This window comes from Hemiscyllium ocellatum, unplaced genomic scaffold (assembly GCF_020745735.1).
Source record: "Hemiscyllium ocellatum isolate sHemOce1 unplaced genomic scaffold, sHemOce1.pat.X.cur. scaffold_441_pat_ctg1, whole genome shotgun sequence".
Taxonomy (NCBI): domain Eukaryota; kingdom Metazoa; phylum Chordata; class Chondrichthyes; order Orectolobiformes; family Hemiscylliidae; genus Hemiscyllium; species Hemiscyllium ocellatum.
This window is the reverse complement of record NW_026869058.1, coordinates 293,506-316,821: the sequence shown is the minus strand read 5'-3', so window position 1 is coordinate 316,821 and position 23,316 is coordinate 293,506.

The window sequence follows — 23,316 nt, the reverse complement described above, 5'->3', positions numbered from 1 at the left end:
ACAGAAAACGAGAGAGTCACACACACAGAAAACACGAGAGACACACACAGAAAACAAGAGAGACACACACACAGAAAACGAGGGAGACAGACACAGAAAACGACAGACACCCACACACAGAAAACGAGAGAGAGACACTCACAGAAAACGAGAGAGAGCGACACGCACAGAAAAGGAGAGGGAGAGACACGCACAGTAAATGAGAGAGAAATGACACGCACAGGAAACGAGAGAGTCGCACACACAGAAAACGAGAGAGAGACACAGAAAATGAGATACAGAGACACAGAAAACGAAAGAGAGAGACATACAGAAAACGATAGAGAGAGAGACACAGAAAACGAGAGAGTGAGATACACAGACACACACACACAGAAAATGATTGAGAGACACACACAGAAAACGAGAGAGGCACACACAGAAAACGAGACACACACACAGAAAACGGGTGACAGACACACACACACAAAACGAGAGAGAGAGATGCACAGAAAATGAGAGAGACATGCACAAACAACGAGAGAGAGAGACACACAAAAAACGAGAGAGAGAGACAGACACAGAAAACGAGAGAGAGAGAGACACACACACAGAAAACGAGAGAGAGAGAGACACAGAAAACGAGAGAGAGACACACACAGAAAACGAGAGTGAGAGACACGCACTGAAAACGAGAGGGAGAGACACACACAGAAAACGAGAGAGAAATGACGCACACAGAAAATGAGAGAGTCACACACACCGAAAACGCGAGAGTCACACACACAGAAAACAAGAGAGACACACACAGAAAACGAGAGTCACACACTCACAGAAAACGAGAGAGAGAGAGACACAGAAAATGAGAGAGAGTGACACGCGCAGAAAACGAGAGACACACACACACAGAAGACAAGAATGAGAGACACAGAAAACGTGAGAGAGATACACAGAAAACGAGAGATAGACTCACACTGAAACGAGTGCGAGACACACACAGAAAACGAGAGAGAGACACAGAAAATGAGATACACAGACACAGAAAACGAGAGAGAGAGATACAGAAAACGACAGAGAGAGAGACTCAGAAAACGAGAGAGTGAGATACACAGAAAACGAGGGAGAGAGAAGCACAGAAAACGAGAGAGCGACATACACAGAAAACCAGAGAGTGAGACAGACAGAAAACCAGAGAGTGAGATACACAGAAAACGCGGGAGAGACAAGCACAGAATACGAGAGAGATACACGCACAGAAAACGAGAGAGTGAGACACTCAGAAAACGAGAGAGAGACACACACAGGAAACGAGAGAGACACACATAGAAATCGAGACACACACACACAAAATGAGAGAGAGACACACACAAGCAGAAAACGAGAGAGACACACACACACACAGAAAATGATTGAGAGACACACAGAAAACGAGAGAGGCACACACAGAAAACGAGACACACACACAGAAAACGGGTGACAGACACACACACACAAAACGAGAGAGAGAGATGCACAGAAAATGAGAGAGACATGCACAAACAACGAGAGAGAGACACACACAAAAAACGAGAGAGAGAGACAGACACAGAAAACGAGAGAGAGAGAGACACACACACAGAAAACGAGAGAGAGAGACACAGAAAACGAGAGAGAGACACACACAGAAAACGAGAGTGAGAGACACGCACTGAAAACGAGAGGGAGAGACACACACAGAAAACGAGAGAGAAATGACGCACACAGAAAACGAGAGAGTCACACACACCGAAAACGCGAGAGTCACACACACAGAAAACAAGAGAGACACACACAGAAAACGAGAGACACACACTCACAGAAAACGAGAGAGAGAGAGACACGCACAGAAAAGGAGAGAGAAATGACACGCACAGAAAACAAGAGAGTCACACACACAGAAAACGAGAAAGAGAGACACAGAAAATCAGAGAGACACACACAGAAAAGGAGAGAGACACACACAGAAAACGAGAGAGTGACACAGAAAATGAGAGACACACACAGAGAAAACGAGAGAGAGAGAGACACAGAAAATGAGAGAGAGTGACACGCACAGAAAACGAGAGACACACACACACAGAAGACAAGAATGAGAGACACAGAAAACGTGAGAGAGATACACAGAAAACGAGAGATAGACTCACACAGAAACGAGTGCGAGACACACACAGAAAACGAGAGAGAGACACAGAAAATGAGATACAAGACACAGAAAACGAGAGAGAGAGATACAGAAAACGACAGAGAGAGAGACTCAGAAAACGAGAGAGTGAGATACACAGAAAACGAGGGAGAGACAAGCACAGAAAACGAGAGAGAGACATACACAGAAAACCAGAGAGTGAGACAGACAGAAAAAGAGAGAGAGATACACAGAATACGAGAGAGAGACACTCACAGAAAACGAGAGAGAGAGAGACACGCACAGAAAACGAGAGAGATGCACATAGAAAACGAGAGACACACACACAAAATGAGAGAGAGAAACACACACACAGAAAACGAGAGAGACACACACACACACACAGAAAATGATTGAGAGACACACACAGAAAACGAGAGAGGCACACACAGAAAACGAGACACACACACAGAAAACGGGTGACAGACACACACACACAAAACGAGAGAGAGAGATGCACAGAAAATGAGAGAGACATGCACAAACAACGAGAGAGAGACACACACAAAAAACGAGAGAGAGAGACAGACACAGAAAACGAGAGAGAGAGAGACAGACACAGAAAACGAGAGAGAGAGACACACAGAAAACGAGAGAGAGACACACACTGAAAACGAGAGTGAGAGACACGCACTGAAAACGAGAGGGAGAGACACACACAGAAAGCGAGAGAGAAATGACGCACACAGAAAACGAGAGAGTCAGACACACCGAAAACGCGAGAGTCACACACACAGAAAACAAGAGAGACACACACAGAAAACGAGAGACACACACTCACAGAAAACGAGAGAGAGAGAGACACGCACAGAAAAGGAGAGAGAAATGACACGCACAGAAAACAAGAGAGTCACACACACAGAAAACGAGAAAGAGAGACACAGAAAATCAGAGAGACACACACAGAAAAGGAGAGAGACACACACAGAAAACGAGAGAGTGACACAGAAAATGAGAGACACACACAGAGAAAACGAGAGAGAGAGAGACACAGAAAATGAGAGAGAGTGACACGCACAGAAAAAGAGAGAGACACACACACAGAAGACAAGAATGAGAGACACAGAAAACGTGAGAGAGATACACAGAAAACGAGAGATAGACTCACACAGAAACGAGTGCGAGACACACACAGAAAACGAGAGAGAGACACAGAAAATGAGATACACAGACACAGAAAACGAGAGAGAGAGATACAGAAAACGACAGAGAGAGAGACTCAGAAAACGAGAGAGTGAGATACACAGAAAACGAGGGAGAGAGAAGCACAGAAAACGAGAGAGAGACATACACAGAAAACCAGAGAGTGAGACAGACAGAAAACGAGAGAGAGATACACAGAATACGAGAGAGAGACACTCACAGAAAACGAGAGAGAGAGAGACACGCACAGAAAACGAGAGAGATGCACATAGATAACGAGAGACACACACACAAAATGAGAGAGAGAAACACACACACAGAAAACGAGAGAGACACACACACACACACAGAAAATGATTGAGAGACACACACAGAAAACGAGAGAGGCACACACAGAAAACGAGACACACACACAGAAAACGGGGGACAGACACACACACACAAAACGAGAGAGAGAGATGCACAGAAAATGAGAGAGACATGCACAAACAACGAGAGAGAGACACACACAAAAAACGAGAGAGAGAGACAGACACAGAAAACGAGAGAGAGAGAGAGACAGACACAGAAAACGAGAGAGAGAGACACACAGAAAACGAGAGAGAGACACACACTGAAAACGAGAGTGAGAGACACGCACTGAAAACGAGAGGGAGAGACACACACAGAAAACGAGAGAGAAATGACGCACACAGAAAACGAGAGAGTCACACACACCGAAAACGCGAGAGTCACACACACAGAAAACAAGAGAGACACACACAGAAAACGAGAGACACACACTCACAGAAAACGAGAGAGAGAGAGACACGCACAGAAAAGGAGAGAGAAATGACACGCACAGAAAACAAGAGAGTCACACACACAGAAAACGAGAAAGAGAGACACAGAAAATCAGAGAGACACACACAGAAAAGGAGAGAGACACACACAGAAAACGAGAGAGTGACACAGAAAATGAGAGACACACACAGAGAAAACGAGAGAGAGAGAGACACAGAAAATGAGAGAGAGTGACACGCACAGAAAAAGAGAGAGACACACACACAGAAGACAAGAATGAGAGACACAGAAAACGTGAGAGAGATACACAGAAAACGAGAGATAGACTCACACAGTAACGAGTGCGAGACACACACAGAAAACGAGAGAGAGACACAGAAAATGAGATACACAGACACAGAAAACGAGAGAGAGAGATACAGAAAACGACAGAGAGAGAGACTCAGAAAACGAGAGAGTGAGGTACACAGAAAACGAGGGAGAGACAAGCACAGAAAACGAGAGAGAGACATACACAGAAAACCAGAGAGTGAGACAGACAGAAAACGAGAGAGAGATACACAGAATACGAGAGAGTGACACTCACAGAAAACGAGAGAGAGAGACACGCACAGAAAACGAGAGAGATGCACATAGAAAACGAGAGACACACACACAAAATGAGAGAGAGAAACACACTCACAGAAAACGAGAGAGAGAGACACGCACAGAAAACGAGAGGGAGAGACACGCACAGTAAATGAGAGAGAAATGACACGCACAGGAAACGAGAGAGTCGCACACTCAGAAAACGAGAGAGAGACACAGAAAATGAGATACACAGACACAGAAAACGAGAGAGAGAGACATACAGAAAACGATAGAGAGAGACACACAGAAAACGAGAGAGTGAGATACACAGAAAACACGGGAGAGACAAGCACAGAAAACGAGAGAGAGACATACACAGAAAACCAGAGAGTGCAATGCACAGAAAACGCGGGAGAGACAAGCACAGAATACGAGAGAGATACACGCACAGAAAACGAGAGAGAGAGAGAGACACTCAGAAAACGAGAGAGAGACACACACAGGAAACGAGAGAGACACACATAGAAAACGAGACACACACACACAAAATGAGAGAGAGACACACACAAGCAGAAAACGAGAGAGACACACACACACACAGAAAATGATTGAGAGACACACACAGAAAACGAGAGAGGCACACACAGAAAACGAGACACACACACAGAAAACGGGTGACAGACACACACACACAAAACGAGAGAGAGAGATGCACAGAAAATGAGAGAGACATGCACAAACAACGAGAGAGAGAGACACACAAAAAACGAGAGAGAGAGACAGACACAGAAAACGAGAGAGAGAGAGACACACACACAGAAAACGAGAGAGAGAGAGACACAGAAAACGAGAGTGAGACACACACAGAAAACGAGAGTGAGAGACACGCACTGAAAACGAGAGGGAGAGACACACACAGAAAACGAGAGAGAAATGACGCACACAGAAAATGAGAGAGTCACACACACCGAAAACGCGAGAGTCACACACACAGAAAACAAGAGAGACACACACAGAAAACGAGAGTCACACACTCACAGAAAACGAGAGAGAGAGAGACACAGAAAATGAGAGAGAGTGACACGCGCAGAAAACGAGAGACACACACACACAGAAGACAAGAATGAGAGACACAGAAAACGTGAGAGAGATACACAGAAAACGAGAGATAGACTCACACTGAAACGAGTGCGAGACACACACAGAAAACGAGAGAGAGACACAGAAAATGAGATACACAGACACAGAAAACGAGAGAGAGAGATACAGAAAACGACAGAGAGAGAGACTCAGAAAACGAGAGAGTGAGATACACAGAAAACGAGGGAGAGAGAAGCACAGAAAACGAGAGAGCGACATACACAGAAAACCAGAGAGTGAGACAGACAGAAAACGAGAGAGAGATACACAGAATACGAGAGAGAGACACTCACAGAAAACGAGAGAGAGAGAGACACGCACAGAAAACGAGAGAGATGCACATAGAAAACGAGAGACACACACACAAAATGAGAGAGAGAAACACACACGCAGAAAACGAGAGAGAAATGACACGCACAGAAAACGAGAGAGTCACACACACAGAAAACACGAGAGACACACACAGAAAACAAGAGAGACACACACACAGAAAACGAGGGAGACAGACACAGAAAACGACAGACACCCACACACAGAAAACGAGAGAGAGACACTCACAGAAAACGAGAGAGAGCGACACGCACAGAAAAGGAGAGGGAGAGACACGCACAGTAAATGAGAGAGAAATGACACGCACAGGAAACGAGAGAGTCGCACACACAGAAAACGAGAGAGAGACACAGAAAATGAGATACACAGACACAGAAAACGAGAGAGAGAGACATACAGAAAACGATAGAGAGAGACACACAGAAAACGAGAGAGTGAGATACACAGAAAACACGGGAGAGACAAGCACAGAAAACGAGAGAGATACACGCACAGAAAACGAGAGAGAGAGAGAGACACTCAGAAAACGAGAGAGAGACACACACAGGAAACGAGAGAGACACACATAGAAAACGAGACACACACACACAAAATGAGAGAGAGACACACACAAGCAGAAAACGAGAGAGACACACACACACACAGAAAATGATTGAGAGACACACACAGAAAACGAGAGAGGCACACACAGAAAACGAGACACACACACAGAAAACGGGTGACAGACACACACACACAAAACGAGAGAGAGAGATGCACAGAAAATGAGAGAGACATGCACAAACAACGAGAGAGAGAGACACACAAAAAACGAGAGAGAGAGAGAGACACACACAGAAAACGAGAGAGAGAGAGACACAGAAAACGAGAGTGAGAGACACGCACTGAAAACGAGAGGGAGAGACACACACAGAAAACGAGAGAGAAATGACGCACACAGAAAATGAGAGAGTCACACACACCGAAAACGCGAGAGTCACACACACAGAAAACAAGAGAGACACACACTCACAGAAAACGAGAGAGAGAGAGACACGCACAGAAAACGAGAGAGAAATGACACGCACAGAAAACAAGAGTCACACACACAGAAAACGAGAAAGAGAGACACAGAAAATCAGAGAGACACACACAGAAAAGGAGAGAGACACACACAGAAAACGAGAGAGTGACACAGAAAATGAGAGACACACACAGAGAAAACGAGAGAGAGAGAGACACAGAAAATGAGAGAGAGTGACACGCACAGAAAACGAGAGACACACACACACAGAAGACAAGAATGGGAGACACAGAAAACGTGAGAGAGATACACAGAAAACGAGAGATAGACTCACACTGAAACTAGTGCGAGACACACACAGAAAACGAGAGAGAGACACAGAAAATGAGATACACAGACACAGAAAACGAGAGAGAGAGATACAGAAAACGACAGAGAGAGAGACTCAGAAAACGAGAGAGTGAGATACACAGAAAACGAGGGAGAGAGAAGCACAGAAAACGAGAGAGAGACATACACAGAAAACCAGAGAGTGAGACAGACAGAAAACGAGAGAGAGATACACAGAATACGAGAGAGAGACACTCACAGAAAACGAGAGAGAGAGAGACACGCACAGAAAACGAGAGAGATGCACATAGAAAACGAGAGACACACACACAAAATGAGAGAGAGAAACACACACGCAGAAAACGAGAGAGAAATGACACGCACAGAAAACGAGAGAGTCACACACACAGAAAACACGAGAGACACACACAGAAAACAAGAGAGACACACACACAGAAAACGAGGGAGACAGACACAGAAAACGACAGACACCCACACACAGAAAACGAGAGAGAGACACTCACAGAAAACGAGAGAGAGAGACACGCACAGAAAACGAGAGGGAGAGACACGCACAGTAAATGAGAGAGAAATGACACGCACAGGAAACGAGAGAGTCGCACACACAGAAAACGAGAGAGAGACACAGAAAATGAGATACACAGACACAGAAAACGAGAGAGAGAGACATACAGAAAACGATAGAGAGAGACACACAGAAAACGAGAGAGTGAGATACACAGAAAACACGGGAGAGACAAGCACAGAAAACGAGAGAGATACACGCACAGAAAACGAGAGAGAGAGAGAGACACTCAGAAAACGAGAGAGAGACACTCACAGAAAACGAGAGAGAGAGACACTCACAGAAAACGAGAGAGAGACACTCACAGAAAACGAGAGAGAGAGACACGCACAGAAAACGAGAGGGAGAGACACGCACAGAAAATGAGAGAGAAATGACACACACAAAAAACAAGAGAGTCACACACACAGAAAACGAGAGAGAGACACAGAAAATGAGAGACACACACACAGAAAACGAGAGAGAGAGACACAGAAAATCGGAGAGACACACACAGAAAACAAGAGAGACACACAGAAAACGAGAGAGAGACACAGAAAATAAGAGAGAGTGACACACATAGAAAACGAGAGACACACACACACACAGAAGACAAGAGTGAGAGACACAGAAAACGTGAGAGAGATACACAGAAAACGAGAGATAGACTCGCACAGAAACGAGTGCGAGACACGCACAGAAAACGAGAGAGAGACACAGAAAATGAGATACACAGACACAGAAAACGAGAGAGAGAGATACAGAAAATAACAGAGAGAGAGACTCAGAAAACGAGAGAGTGAGATACACAGAAAACGAGGGAGAGACAAGCACAGAAAACGAGAGAGAGACATACACAGAAAACCAGAGAGTGAGACAGACAGAAAACGAGAGAGAGATACACAGAATACGAGAGAGAGACACTCACAGAAAACGAGAGAGAGAGACACTCACAGAAAACGAGAGAGAGACACTCACAGAAAACGAGAGAGAGAGACACGCACAGAAAACGAGAGAGAAATGACACACACAAAAATCAAGAGAGTCACACACACAGAAAACGAGAGAGACACACACAGAAAACGAGAGAGAGACACAGAAAATAAGAGAGAGTGACACACATAGAAAACGAGACACACACACACACACAGAAGACAAGAGTGAGAGACACAGAAAACGAGAGACACACAGAAAATGAGAGAGAGTGACACGCATAGAAAACGAGAGACATACACACACAGAAGACAAGAGTGAGAGACACAGAAAACGTGAGAGAGATACACAGAAAACGAGAGGGAGACTCGCACAGAAACGAGTGCGAGACTCACACAGAAAACGAGAGAGAGACACAGACAGAAACTGAGAGAGAGACTCGCACAGAAAACGAGTGAGAGAGACACACACAGAAAACGAGAGAGAGACACAGACAGAAACTGAGAGAGAGACTCGCACAGAAAACGAGAGAGAGAGACACACAGAAAACGAGACAGACACACACAGAAAACGAGAGAGAGACACTCACAGAAAACGAGAGAGAGAGACACGCACAGAAAATGAGAGAGAGACACTCACAGAAAATGAGAGAGAGAGAGACACGCACAGAAAATGAGAGGGAGAGACACGCACAGAAAATGAGAGAGAAATGACACGCACAAAAAACAAGAGAGTCACACACACAGAAAACGAGAGAGAGACACAGAAAATGAGAGACACACACACAGAAAACGAGGGAGAGAGAGACACACACAGAAAACGAGAGAGAGACAAAGAATATGAGAGAGAGAGAGACACGAACAGAAAACGAGAGAGAGAGATGCACAGAAATTGAGAGACACATACAAAAAACGAGAGAGAGAGACAGGCACAGAAACGAGATAGAGAGACACACAGAAAATGAGAGCGAGAGACACGCACTGAAAACGAGTGGGAGAGACACGCACAGTAAACGAGAGAGAAATGACACGCGCAGAAAACGAGAGAGTCTCACACACACAGAAAACGCGTGAGACACAGACAGAAAACAAGAGAGACGCACACAAAAAACGAGAAACACACACAAAGAAAACGAGAGAGACACACACACAGAAAACGAGAGGGAGAGACACGCATAGAAAACGAGAGAGAAATGACACGCACAGAAAACAAGAGAGTCACACACACAGAAAACGAGAGAGACACAGAAAATGAGCGACACACACAGAAAATGAGAGAGAGAGACACACAGAAAATGAGAGAGAGTGACACGCATAGAAAACTAGACACACACACACACACAGAAGACAACAGTGAGAGACACAGAAAACGTGAGAGACACTCACAGAGAACGAGAGAGAGAGACACACACAGAAAATGGGTGACAGACACACACTCACAGAAAACGAGAGAGAGAGAGACAGAAAATCAGAGAGACACACTCAGAAAATGAGAGAGACACACACAGAAAACGAGAGAGTGACACAGAAAATGAGCGACACACACAGAAAATGAGAGAGAGAGACACACAGAAAATGAGAGAGAGTGACACGCATAGAAAACTAGACACACACACACACAGAAGACAACAGTGAGAGACACAGAAAACGTGAGAGAGATACACAGAAAACGAGAGAGAGACTCGCACAGAAACGAGTGCGAGACACACACAGAAAACGAGAGAGAGACACAGACAGAAACTGAGAGAGAGACTCGCACAGAAAACGAGTGAGAGAGACACACACAGAAAACGAGAGAGAGACACAGACAGAAACTGAGAGAGAGACTCGCACAGAAAACGAGTGAGAGAGACACACAGAAATAGAGAGTGAGACATACTCAGAAAACGAGAGAGAGACACACAGAAAACGAGAGAGAGACACAGAATACGAGAGAGAGACACGCACAGAAAACGAGAGAGACACATATAGTAAACGAGAGCGTGAGACACACACAGAAAATGAGAGAGAGACACAGACAGAAATTGAGAGAGAGACACGCACAGAAAACGAGAGAGAGAGAGACACACACAGAAAATGAGGGAAAGAGACACACAGAATACGAAAGAGACAGACACAGAAATCGAGAGAGAGAGAGAGAGACACGCACAGAAAGCGAGAGAGAGACACACACAGAAAACGTGAGGGAGACACACAGAAAACGAGAGCGAGAGACACGCACTGAAAACGAGAGAGAAATGACATACACAGAAAACGAGAGAGTCACACACACAAAACGCAAGAGACACGCACAGAAAACAAGAGAGACACACACACAGAAAACGATAGAGACACACACAGAAAACGAGACACGCAAACACACAGAAAACGAGAGAGAGAGACACTCACAGAAAACGAGAGAGAGAGAGAGACACATAGAAAACGAGAGAGAGACACAGAATACGAGAGAGAGACACGAACAGAAAACGAGAGAGAGAGACACACAGAAAACGAGAGAGAGACACAGAATACGAGAGAGCGAGACACACACAGAAAATGAAAGAGAAATGACACGCACAGAAAACGAGAGAGTCACACACACAGAAAACACGAGAGACACACACAGAAAACAAGAGAGACACACACACAGAAAACGAGGGAGACAGACACAGAAAACGACAGACACCCACACACAGAATACGAGAGAGAGACACTCACAGAAAACGAGAGAGAGCGACACGCACAGAAAAGGAGAGGGAGAGACACGCACAGTAAATGAGAGAGAAATGACACGCACAGGAAACGAGAGAGTCGCACACACAGAAAACGAGAGAGAGACACAGAAAATGAGATACAGAGACACAGAAAACGAAAGAGAGAGACATACAGAAAACGATAGAGAGAGAGACACAGAAAACGAGAGAGTGAGATACACAGAAAACGCGGGAGAGACAAGCACAGAAAATGAGAGAGAGACATACACAGAAAACCAGAGAGTGAGATACACAGAAAACGCGGGAGAGACAAGCACAGAATACGAGAGAGATACACGCACAGAAAACGAGAGAGTGAGACACTCAGAAAACGAGAGAGAGACACACACAGGAAACGAGAGAGACACACATAGAAATCGAGACACACACACACAAAATGAGAGAGAGACACACACAAGCAGAAAACGAGAGAGACACACACACACACAGAAAATGATTGAGAGACACACAGAAAACGAGAGAGGCACACACAGAAAACGAGACACACACACAGAAAACGGGTGACAGACACACACACACAAAACGAGAGAGAGAGATGCACAGAAAATGAGAGAGACATGCACAAACAACGAGAGAGAGACACACACAAAAAACGAGAGAGAGAGACAGACACAGAAAACGAGAGAGAGAGAGACATACACACAGAAAACGAGAGAGAGAGACACAGAAAACGAGAGAGAGACACACACAGAAAACGAGAGTGAGAGACACGCACTGAAAACGAGAGGGAGAGACACACACAGAAAACGAGAGAGAAATGACGCACACAGAAAACGAGAGAGTCACACACACCGAAAACGCGAGAGTCACACACACAGAAAACAAGAGAGACACACACAGAAAACGAGAGACACACACTCACAGAAAACGAGAGAGAGAGAGACACGCACAGAAAAGGAGAGAGAAATGACACGCACAGAAAACAAGAGAGTCACACACACAGAAAACGAGAAAGAGAGACACAGAAAATCAGAGAGACACACACAGAAAAGGAGAGAGACACACACAGAAAACGAGAGAGTGACACAGAAAATGAGAGACACACACAGAGAAAACGAGAGAGAGAGACACAGAAAATGAGAGAGAGTGACACGCACAGAAAACGAGAGACACACACACACAGAAGACAAGAATGAGAGACACAGAAAACGTGAGAGAGATACACAGAAAACGAGAGATAGACTCACACAGAAACGAGTGCGAGACACACACAGAAAACGAGAGAGAGACACAGAAAATGAGATACAAGACACAGAAAACGAGAGAGAGAGATACAGAAAACGACAGAGAGAGAGACTCAGAAAACGAGAGAGTGAGATACACAGAAAACGAGGGAGAGACAAGCACAGAAAACGAGAGAGAGACATACACAGAAAACCAGAGAGTGAGACAGACAGAAAACGAGAGAGAGATACACAGAATACGAGAGAGAGACACTCACAGAAAACGAGAGAGAGAGAGACACGCACAGAAAACGAGAGAGATGCACATAGAAAACGAGAGACACACACACAAAATGAGAGAGAGAAACACACACACAGAAAACGAGAGAGACACACACACACACACAGAAAATGATTGAGAGACACACACAGAAAACGAGAGAGGCACACACAGAAAACGAGACACACACACAGAAAACGGGTGACAGACACACACACACAAAACGAGAGAGAGAGATGCACAGAAAATGAGAGAGACATGCACAAACAACGAGAGAGAGACACACACAAAAAACGAGAGAGAGAGACAGACACAGAAAACGAGAGAGAGAGAGACAGACACAGAAAACGAGAGAGAGAGACACACAGAAAACGAGAGAGAGACACACACTGAAAACGAGAGTGAGAGACACGCACTGAAAACGAGAGGGAGAGACACACACAGAAAGCGAGAGAGAAATGACGCACACAGAAAACGAGAGAGTCACACACACCGAAAACGCGAGAGTCACACACACAGAAAACAAGAGAGACACACACAGAAAACGAGAGACACACACTCACAGAAAACGAGAGAGAGAGAGACACGCACAGAAAAGGAGAGAGAAATGACACGCACAGAAAACAAGAGAGTCACACACACAGAAAACGAGAAAGAGAGACACAGAAAATCAGAGAGACACACACAGAAAAGGAGAGAGACACACACAGAAAACGAGAGAGTGACACAGAAAATGAGAGACACATACAGAGAAAACGAGAGAGAGAGAGACACAGAAAATGAGAGAGAGTGACACGCACAGAAAAAGAGAGAGACACACACACAGAAGACAAGAATGAGAGACACAGAAAACGTGAGAGAGATACACAGAAAACGAGAGATAGACTCACACAGAAACGAGTGCGAGACACACACAGAAAACGAGAGAGAGACACAGAAAATGAGATACACAGACACAGAAAACGAGAGAGAGAGATACAGAAAACGACAGAGAGAGAGACTCAGAAAACGAGAGAGTGAGATACACAGAAAACGAGGGAGAGAGAAGCACAGAAAACGAGAGAGAGACATACACAGAAAACCAGAGAGTGAGACAGACAGAAAACGAGAGAGAGATACACAGAATACGAGAGAGAGACACTCACAGAAAACGAGAGAGAGAGAGACACGCACAGAAAACGAGAGAGATGCACATAGATAACGAGAGACACACACACAAAATGAGAGAGAGAAACACACACACAGAAAACGAGAGAGACACACACACACACACAGAAAATGATTGAGAGACACACACAGAAAACGAGAGAGGCACACACAGAAAACGAGACACACACACAGAAAACGGGGGACAGACACACACACACAAAACGAGAGAGAGAGATGCACAGAAAATGAGAGAGACATGCACAAACAACGAGAGAGAGACACACACAAAAAACGAGAGAGAGAGACAGACACAGAAAACGAGAGAGAGAGAGAGACAGACACAGAAAACGAGAGAGAGAGACACACAGAAAACGAGAGAGAGACACACACTGAAAACGAGAGTGAGAGACACGCACTGAAAACGAGAGGGAGAGACACACACAGAAAACGAGAGAGAAATGACGCACACAGAAAACGAGAGAGTCACACACACCGAAAACGCGAGAGTCACACACACAGAAAACAAGAGAGACACACACAGAAAACGAGAGACACACACTCACAGAAAACGAGAGAGAGAGAGACACGCACAGAAAAGGAGAGAGAAATGACACGCACAGAAAACAAGAGAGTCACACACACAGAAAACGAGAAAGAGAGACACAGAAAATCAGAGAGACACACACAGAAAAGGAGAGAGACACACACAGAAAACGAGAGAGTGACACAGAAAATGAGAGACACACACAGAGAAAACGAGAGAGAGAGAGACACAGAAAATGAGAGAGAGTGACACGCACAGAAAAAGAGAGAGACACACACACAGAAGACAAGAATGAGAGACACAGAAAACGTGAGAGAGATACACAGAAAACGAGAGATAGACTCACACAGAAACGAGTGCGAGACACACACAGAAAACGAGAGAGAGACACAGAAAATGAGATACACAGACACAGAAAACGAGAGAGAGAGATACAGAAAACGACAGAGAGAGAGACTCAGAAAACGAGAGAGTGAGATACACAGAAAACGAGGGAGAGAGAAGCACAGAAAACGAGAGAGAGACATACACAGAAAACCAGAGAGTGAGACAGACAGAAAACGAGAGAGAGATACACAGAATACGAGAGAGAGACACTCACAGAAAACGAGAGAGAGAGAGACACGCACAGAAAACGAGAGAGATGCACATAGATAACGAGAGACACACACACAAAATGAGAGCGAGAAACACACACGCAGAAAACGAGAGAGACACACACAGAAAACGAGAGAGAAATGACACACACAGAAACGCGAGAGACACACACAGAAAACAAGAGAGACACATGCACAGAAAATGAGAGAGAAATGACATGCACAGAAAACGAGAGAGAGACACACAGAAAACGAGAGAGAGACACAGAAAATGAGATACACAGACACAGAAAACGAGAGAGAGAGACATACAGAAAACGATAGAGTGAGAGACACAGAAAACGAGAGAGTGAGATACACAGAAAACGCGGGAGAGACAAGCACAGAAAACGAGAGAGAGACATACACAGAAAACCAGAGAGTGAGACAGACAGAAAACGAGAGAGAGATACACAGAATACGAGAGAGAGACACTCACAGAAAACGAGAGAGAGAGACACGCACAGAAAACGAGAGAGAGACACTCACAGAAAACGAGAGAGAGAGACACGCACAGAAAACGAGAGGGAGAGACACGCACAGAAAATGAGAGAGAAATGACACACACAAAAATCAAGAGAGTCACACACACAGAAAACGAGAGAGAGACACAGAAAATGAGAGACACACACACAGAAAACGAGAGAGAAAGACACAGAAAATCGGAGAGACACACACAGAAAACGAGAGAGACACACACAGAAAACGAGAGACACACACTCACAGAAAACGAGAGAGAGAGAGACACGCACAGAAAACGAGAGAGAAATGACACGCACAGAAAACAAGAGAGTCACACACACAGAAAACGAGAAAGAGAGACACAGAAAATCAGAGAGACACACACAGAAAAGGAGAGAGACACACACAGAAAACGAGAGAGTGACACAGAAAATGAGAGTCACACACACAGAAAACGAGAGAGACACACAGAAAATGAGAGAGACACACACAGAAAAGGAGAGAGACACACACAGAAAACGAGAGAGAGACACAGAAAATGAGAGAGAGTGACACGCACAGAAAACGAGAGACACACACACACAGAAGACAAGAGTGAGAGACACAGAAAACGTGAGAGAGATACACAGAAAACGAGAGATAGACTCGCACAGAAACGAGTGCGAGACACGCACAGAAAACGAGAGAGAGACACAGAAAATGAGATACACAGACACAGAAAACGAGAGAGAGAGATACAGAAAACGACAGAGAGAGAGACTCAGAAAACGAGAGAGTGAGATACACAGAAAACGAGGGAGAGACAAGCACAGAAAACGAGAGAGAGACATACACAGAAAACCAGAGAGTGAGACAGACAGAAAACGAGAGAGAGATACACAGAATACGAGAGAGTGACACTCACAGAAAACGAGAGAGAGAGACACGCACAGAAAACGAGAGAGATGCACATAGAAAACGAGAGACACACACACAAAATGAGAGAGAGAAACACACTCACAGAAAACGAGAGAGAGAGACACGCACAGAAAACGAGAGGGAGAGACACGCACAGTAAATGAGAGAGAAATGACACGCACAGGAAACGAGAGAGTCGCACACTCAGAAAACGAGAGAGAGACACAGAAAATGAGATACACAGACACAGAAAACGAGAGAGAGAGACATACAGAAAACGATAGAGAGAGACACACAGAAAACGAGAGAGTGAGATACACAGAAAACACGGGAGAGACAAGCACAGAAAACGAGAGAGAGACATACACAGAAAACCAGAGAGTGCAATGCACAGAAAACGCGGGAGAGACAAGCACAGAATACGAGAGAGATACACGCACAGAAAACGAGAGAGAGAGAGAGACACTCAGAAAACGAGAGAGAGACACACACAGGAAACGAGAGAGACACACATAGAAAACGAGACACACACACACAAAATGAGAGAGAGACACACACAAGCAGAAAACGAGAGAGACACACACACACACAGAAAATGATTGAGAGACACACACAGAAAACGAGAGAGGCACACACAGAAAACGAGACACACACACAGAAAACGGGTGACAGACACACACACACAAAACGAGAGAGAGAGATGCACAGAAAATGAGAGAGACATGCACAAACAACGAGAGAGAGAGACACACAAAAAACGAGAGAGAGAGACAGACACAGAAAACGAGAGAGAGAGAGACACACACACAGAAAACGAGAGAGAGAGAGACACAGAAAACGAGAGAGAGACACACACAGAAAACGAGAGTGAGAGACACGCACTGAAAACGAGAGGGAGAGACACACACAGAAAACGAGAGAGAAATGACGCACACAGAAAATGAGAGAGTCACACACACCGAAAACGCGAGAGTCACACACACAGAAAACAAGAGAGACACACACAGAAAACGAGAGACACACACTCACAGAAAACGAGAGAGAGACACGCACAGAAAAGGAGAGAGAAATGACACGCACAGAAAACAAGAGTCACACACACAGAAAACGAGAAAGAGAGACACAGAAAATCAGAGAGACACACACAGAAAACGAGAGAGACACACACAGAAAACGAGAGAGTGACACAGAAAATGAGAGACACACACAGAGAAAACGAGAGAGAGAGACACACAGAAAATGAGAGAGAGTGACACGCACAGAAAACGAGAGACACACACACACAGAAGACAAGAATGGGAGACACAGAAAACGTGAGAGAGATACACAGAAAACGAGAGATAGACTCACACTGAAACTAGTGCGAGACACACACAGAAAACGAGAGAGAGACACAGAAAATGAGATACACAGACACAGAAAACGAGAGAGAGAGATACAGAAAACGACAGAGAGAGAGACTCAGAAAACGAGAGAGTGAGATACACAGAAAACGAGGGAGAGAGAAGCACAGAAAACGAGAGAGAGACATACACAGAAAACCAGAGAGTGCAATGCACAGAAAACGCGGGAGAGACAAGCACAGAATACGAGAGAGATACACGCACAGAAAACGAGAGAGAGAGAGAGACACTCAGAAAACGAGAGAGAGACACACACAGGAAACGAGAGAGACACACATAGAAAACGAGACACACACACACAAAATGAGAGAGAGACACACACAAGCAGAAAACGAGAGAGACACACACACACACAGAAAATGATTGAGAGACACACACAGAAAACGAGAGAGGCACACACAGAAAACGAGACACACACACAGAAAACGGGTGACAGACACACACACACAAAACGAGAGAGAGAGATGCACAGAAAATGAGAGAGACATGCACAAACAACGAGAGAGAGACACACAAAAAACGAGAGAGAGAGAGACACACACAGAAAACGAGAGAGAGAGACACAGAAAACGAGAGAGAGACACACACAGAAAACGAGAGTGAGAGACACGCACTGAAAACGAGAGGGAGAGACACACACAGAAAACGAGAGAGAAATGACGCACACAGAAAATGAGAGAGTCAATCACACCGAAAACGCGAGAGTCACACACACAGAAAACAAGAGAGACACACACAGAAAACGAGAGACACACACTCACAGAAAACGAGAGAGAGACACGCACAGAAAAGGAGAGAGAAATGACACGCACAGAAAACAAGAGTCACACACACAGAAAACGAGAAAGAGAGACACAGAAAATCAGAGAGACACACACAGAAAACGAGAGAGACACACACAGAAAACGAGAGAGTGACACAGAAAATGAGAGACACACACAGAGAAAACGAGAGAGAGAGAGACACAGAAAATGAGAGAGAGTGACACGCACAGAAAACGAGAGACACACACACACAGAAGACAAGAATGGGAGACACAGAAAACGTGAGAGAGATACACAGAAAACGAGAGATAGACTCACACTGAAACTAGTGCGAGACACACACAGAAAACGAGAGAGAGACACAGAAAATGAGATACACAGACACAGAAAACGAGAGAGAGAGATACAGAAAACGACAGAGAGAGAGACTCAGAAAACGAGAGTGAGATACACAGAAAACGAGGGAGAGACAAGCACAGAAAACGAGAGAGAGACATACACAGAAAACCAGAGAGTGAGACAGACAGAAAACGAGAGAGAGATACACAGAATACGAGAGAGAGACACTCACAGAAAACGAGAGAGAGAGACACGCACAGAAAACGAGAGAGATGCACATAGAAAACGAGAGACACACACACAAAATGAGAGAGAGAAACACACACGCAGAAAACGAGAGAGACACACACAGAAAACGAGAGAGAAATGACACACACAGAAAGCGCGAGAGACACACACAGAAAACAAGAGAGACACATGCACAGAAAACGAGAGAGAAATGACACACACAGAAAACGAGAGAGACACACACAGAAAACGAGAGAGAGACACAGAAAATGAGATACACAGACACAGAAAACGAGAGAGAGAGACATACAGAAAACGATAGAGTGAGAGACACAGAAAACGAGAGAGTGAGATACACAGAAAACGCGGGAGAGACAAGCACAGAAAACGAGAGAGAGACATACGCAGAAAACCAGAGAGTGAGACAGACAGAAAACGAGAGAGAGATACACAGAATACGAGAGAGAGACACTCACAGAAAACGAGAGAGAGAGACACGCACAGAAAACGAGAGAGAGACACTCACAGAAAACGAGAGAGAGAGACACGCACAGAAAACGAGAGGGAGAGACACGCACAGAAAATGAGAGAGAAATGACACACACAAAAATCAAGAGAGTCACACACACAGAAAACGAGAGAGAGACACAGAAAATGAGAGACACACACACAGAAAACGAGAGAGAGAGACACACAGAAAATCGGAGAGACACACACAGAAAACGAGAGAGACACACACAGAAAACGAGAGAAAGAGACACGCACAGAAAACGAGAGGGAGAGACACGCACAGAAAATGAGAGAGAAATGACACACACAAAAATCAAGAGAGTCACACACACAGAAAACGAGGGAGACAGACACAGAAAACGACAGACACCCACACACAGAAAACGAGAGAGAGAGACACACAGAAAACGAGAGAGAGACACAGAATACGAGAGAGCGAGACACACACAGAAAACAAAAGAGAAATGACACGCACAGAAAACGAGAGAGTCACACACACAGAAAACACGAGAGACACACACAGAAAACAAGAGAGACACACACACAGAAAACGATGGAGACAGACACAGAAAACGACAGACACCCACACACAGAAAACGAGAGAGAGACACTCACAGAAAACGAGAGAGAGAGACACGCACAGAAAACGAGAGGGAGAGACACGCACAGTAAATGAGAGAGAAATGACATGCACAGGAAACGAGAGAGTCGCACACACAGAAAACGAGAGAGAGACACAGAAAATGAGATACAGAGACACAGAAAACGAGAGAGAGAGACATACAGAAAACGATAGAGAGAGACACACAGAAAACGAGAGAGTGAGATACACAGAAAACGCGGGAGAGACAAGCACAGAAAACGAGAGAGAGACATACACAGAAAACCAGAGAGTGAGATGCACAGAAAACGCGGTAGAGACAAGCACAGAATACGAGAGAGATACACGCACAGAAAACGAGAGAGAGAGAGAGACTCAGAAAACGAGAGAGAGACACACACAGGAAACGAGAGAGACACACATAGAAAACGAGACACACACACACAAAATGAGAGAGAGACACACAAGCAGAAAACGAGAGAGACACACACACACACACAGAAAATGATTGAGAGACACACACAGAAAACGAGAGAGGCACACACAGAAAACGAGACACACACACAGAAAACGGGTGACAGACACACACACACAAAACGAGAGAGAGAGATGCACAGAAAATGAGAGAGACATGCACAAACAACGAGAGAGAGACACACACAAAAAACGAGAGAGAGAGACAGACACAGAAAACGAGAGAGAGAGAGAGACACACACAGAAAACGAGAGAGAGAGAGACACAGAAAACGAGAGAGAGACACACACAGAAAACGAGAGTGAGAGACACGCACTGAAAACGAGAGGGAGAGACACACACAGAAAACGAGAGAGAAATGACGCACACAGAAAACGAGAGAGTCACACACACCAAAAACGCGAGAGTCACACACACAGAAAAAAGAGAGACACACACAGAAAACGAGAGACACACACTCACAGAAAACGAGAGAGAGAGAGACACGCACAGAAAACGAGAGAGAAATGACACGCACAGAAAACAAGAGAGTCACACACACAGAAAACGAGAAAGAGAGACACAGAAAATCAGAGAGACACACACAGAAAACGAGAGAGACACACACAGAAAACGAGAGAGTGACACAGAAAATGAGAGACACACACAGAGAAAACGAGAGAGAGAGAGACACAGAAAATGAGAGAGAGTGACACGCACAGAAAATGAGAGACACACACACACAGAAGACAAGAATGAGAGACACAGAAAACGTGAGAGAGATACACAGAAAACGAGAGATAGACTCACACTGAAACGAGTGCGAGACACACACAGAAAACGAGAGAGAGACACAGAAAATGAGATACAGGACACAGAAAACGAGAGAGAGAGATACAGAAAACGACAGAGAGAGAGACTCAGAAAACAAGAGAGTGAGATACACAGAAAACGAGGGAGAGACAAGCACAGAAAACGAGAGAGAGACATACACAGAAAACCAGAGAGTGAGACAGACAGAAAACGAGAGAGAGATACACAGAATACGAGAGAGAGACACTCACAGAAAACGAGAGAGAGAGATACACGCACAGAAAACGAGAGAGATGCACATAGTAAACGAGAGACACACACACAAAATGAGAGAGAGAAACACACACACAGAAAACGAGAGAGACACACACACACACACAGAAAATGATTGAGAGACACACACAGAAAACGAGAGAGGCACACACAGAAAACGAGACACACACACAGAAAACGGGTGACAGACACACACACACAAAACGAGAGAGAGAGATGCACAGAAAATGAGAGAGACATGCACAAACAACGAGAGAGAGACACACACAAAAAACGAGAGAGAGAGACAGACACAGAAAACGAGAGAGAGAGAGAGACACACACAGAAAACGAGAGAGAGAGACACACAGAAAACGAGAGACAGACACACACTGAAAACGAGAGTGAGAGACACGCACTGAAAACGAGAGGGAGAGACACACACAGAAAACGAGAGAGAAATGACGCACACAGAAAACGAGAGAGTCACACACACCGAAAACGCGAGAGTCACACACACAGAAAACAAGAGAGACACACACAGAAAACGAGAGACACACACTCACAGAAAACGAGAGAGAGAGAGACACGCACAGAAAACGAGAGAGAAATGACACGCACAGAAAACAAGAGAGTCACACACACAGAAAACGAGAAAGAGAGACACAGAAAATCAGAGAGACACACACAGAAAACGAGAGAGACACACAGAGAAAACGAGAGAGTGACACAGAAAATGAGAGACACACACAGAGAAAACGAGAGAGAGAGAGACACAGAAAATGAGAGAGAGTGACACGCACAGAAAACGAGAGACACACACACACAGAAGACAAGAATGAGAGACACAGAAAACGTGAGAGAGATACACAGAAAACGAGAGATAGACTCACACAGAAACGAGTGCGAGACACATACAGAAAACGAGAGAGAGACACAGAAAATGAGATACACAGACACAGAAAACGAGAGAGAGAGATACAGAAAACGACAGAGAGAGAGACTCAGAAAACGAGAGAGTGAGATACACAGAAAACGAGGGAGAGACAAGCACAGAAAACGAGAGAGAGACATACACAGAAAACCAGAGAGTG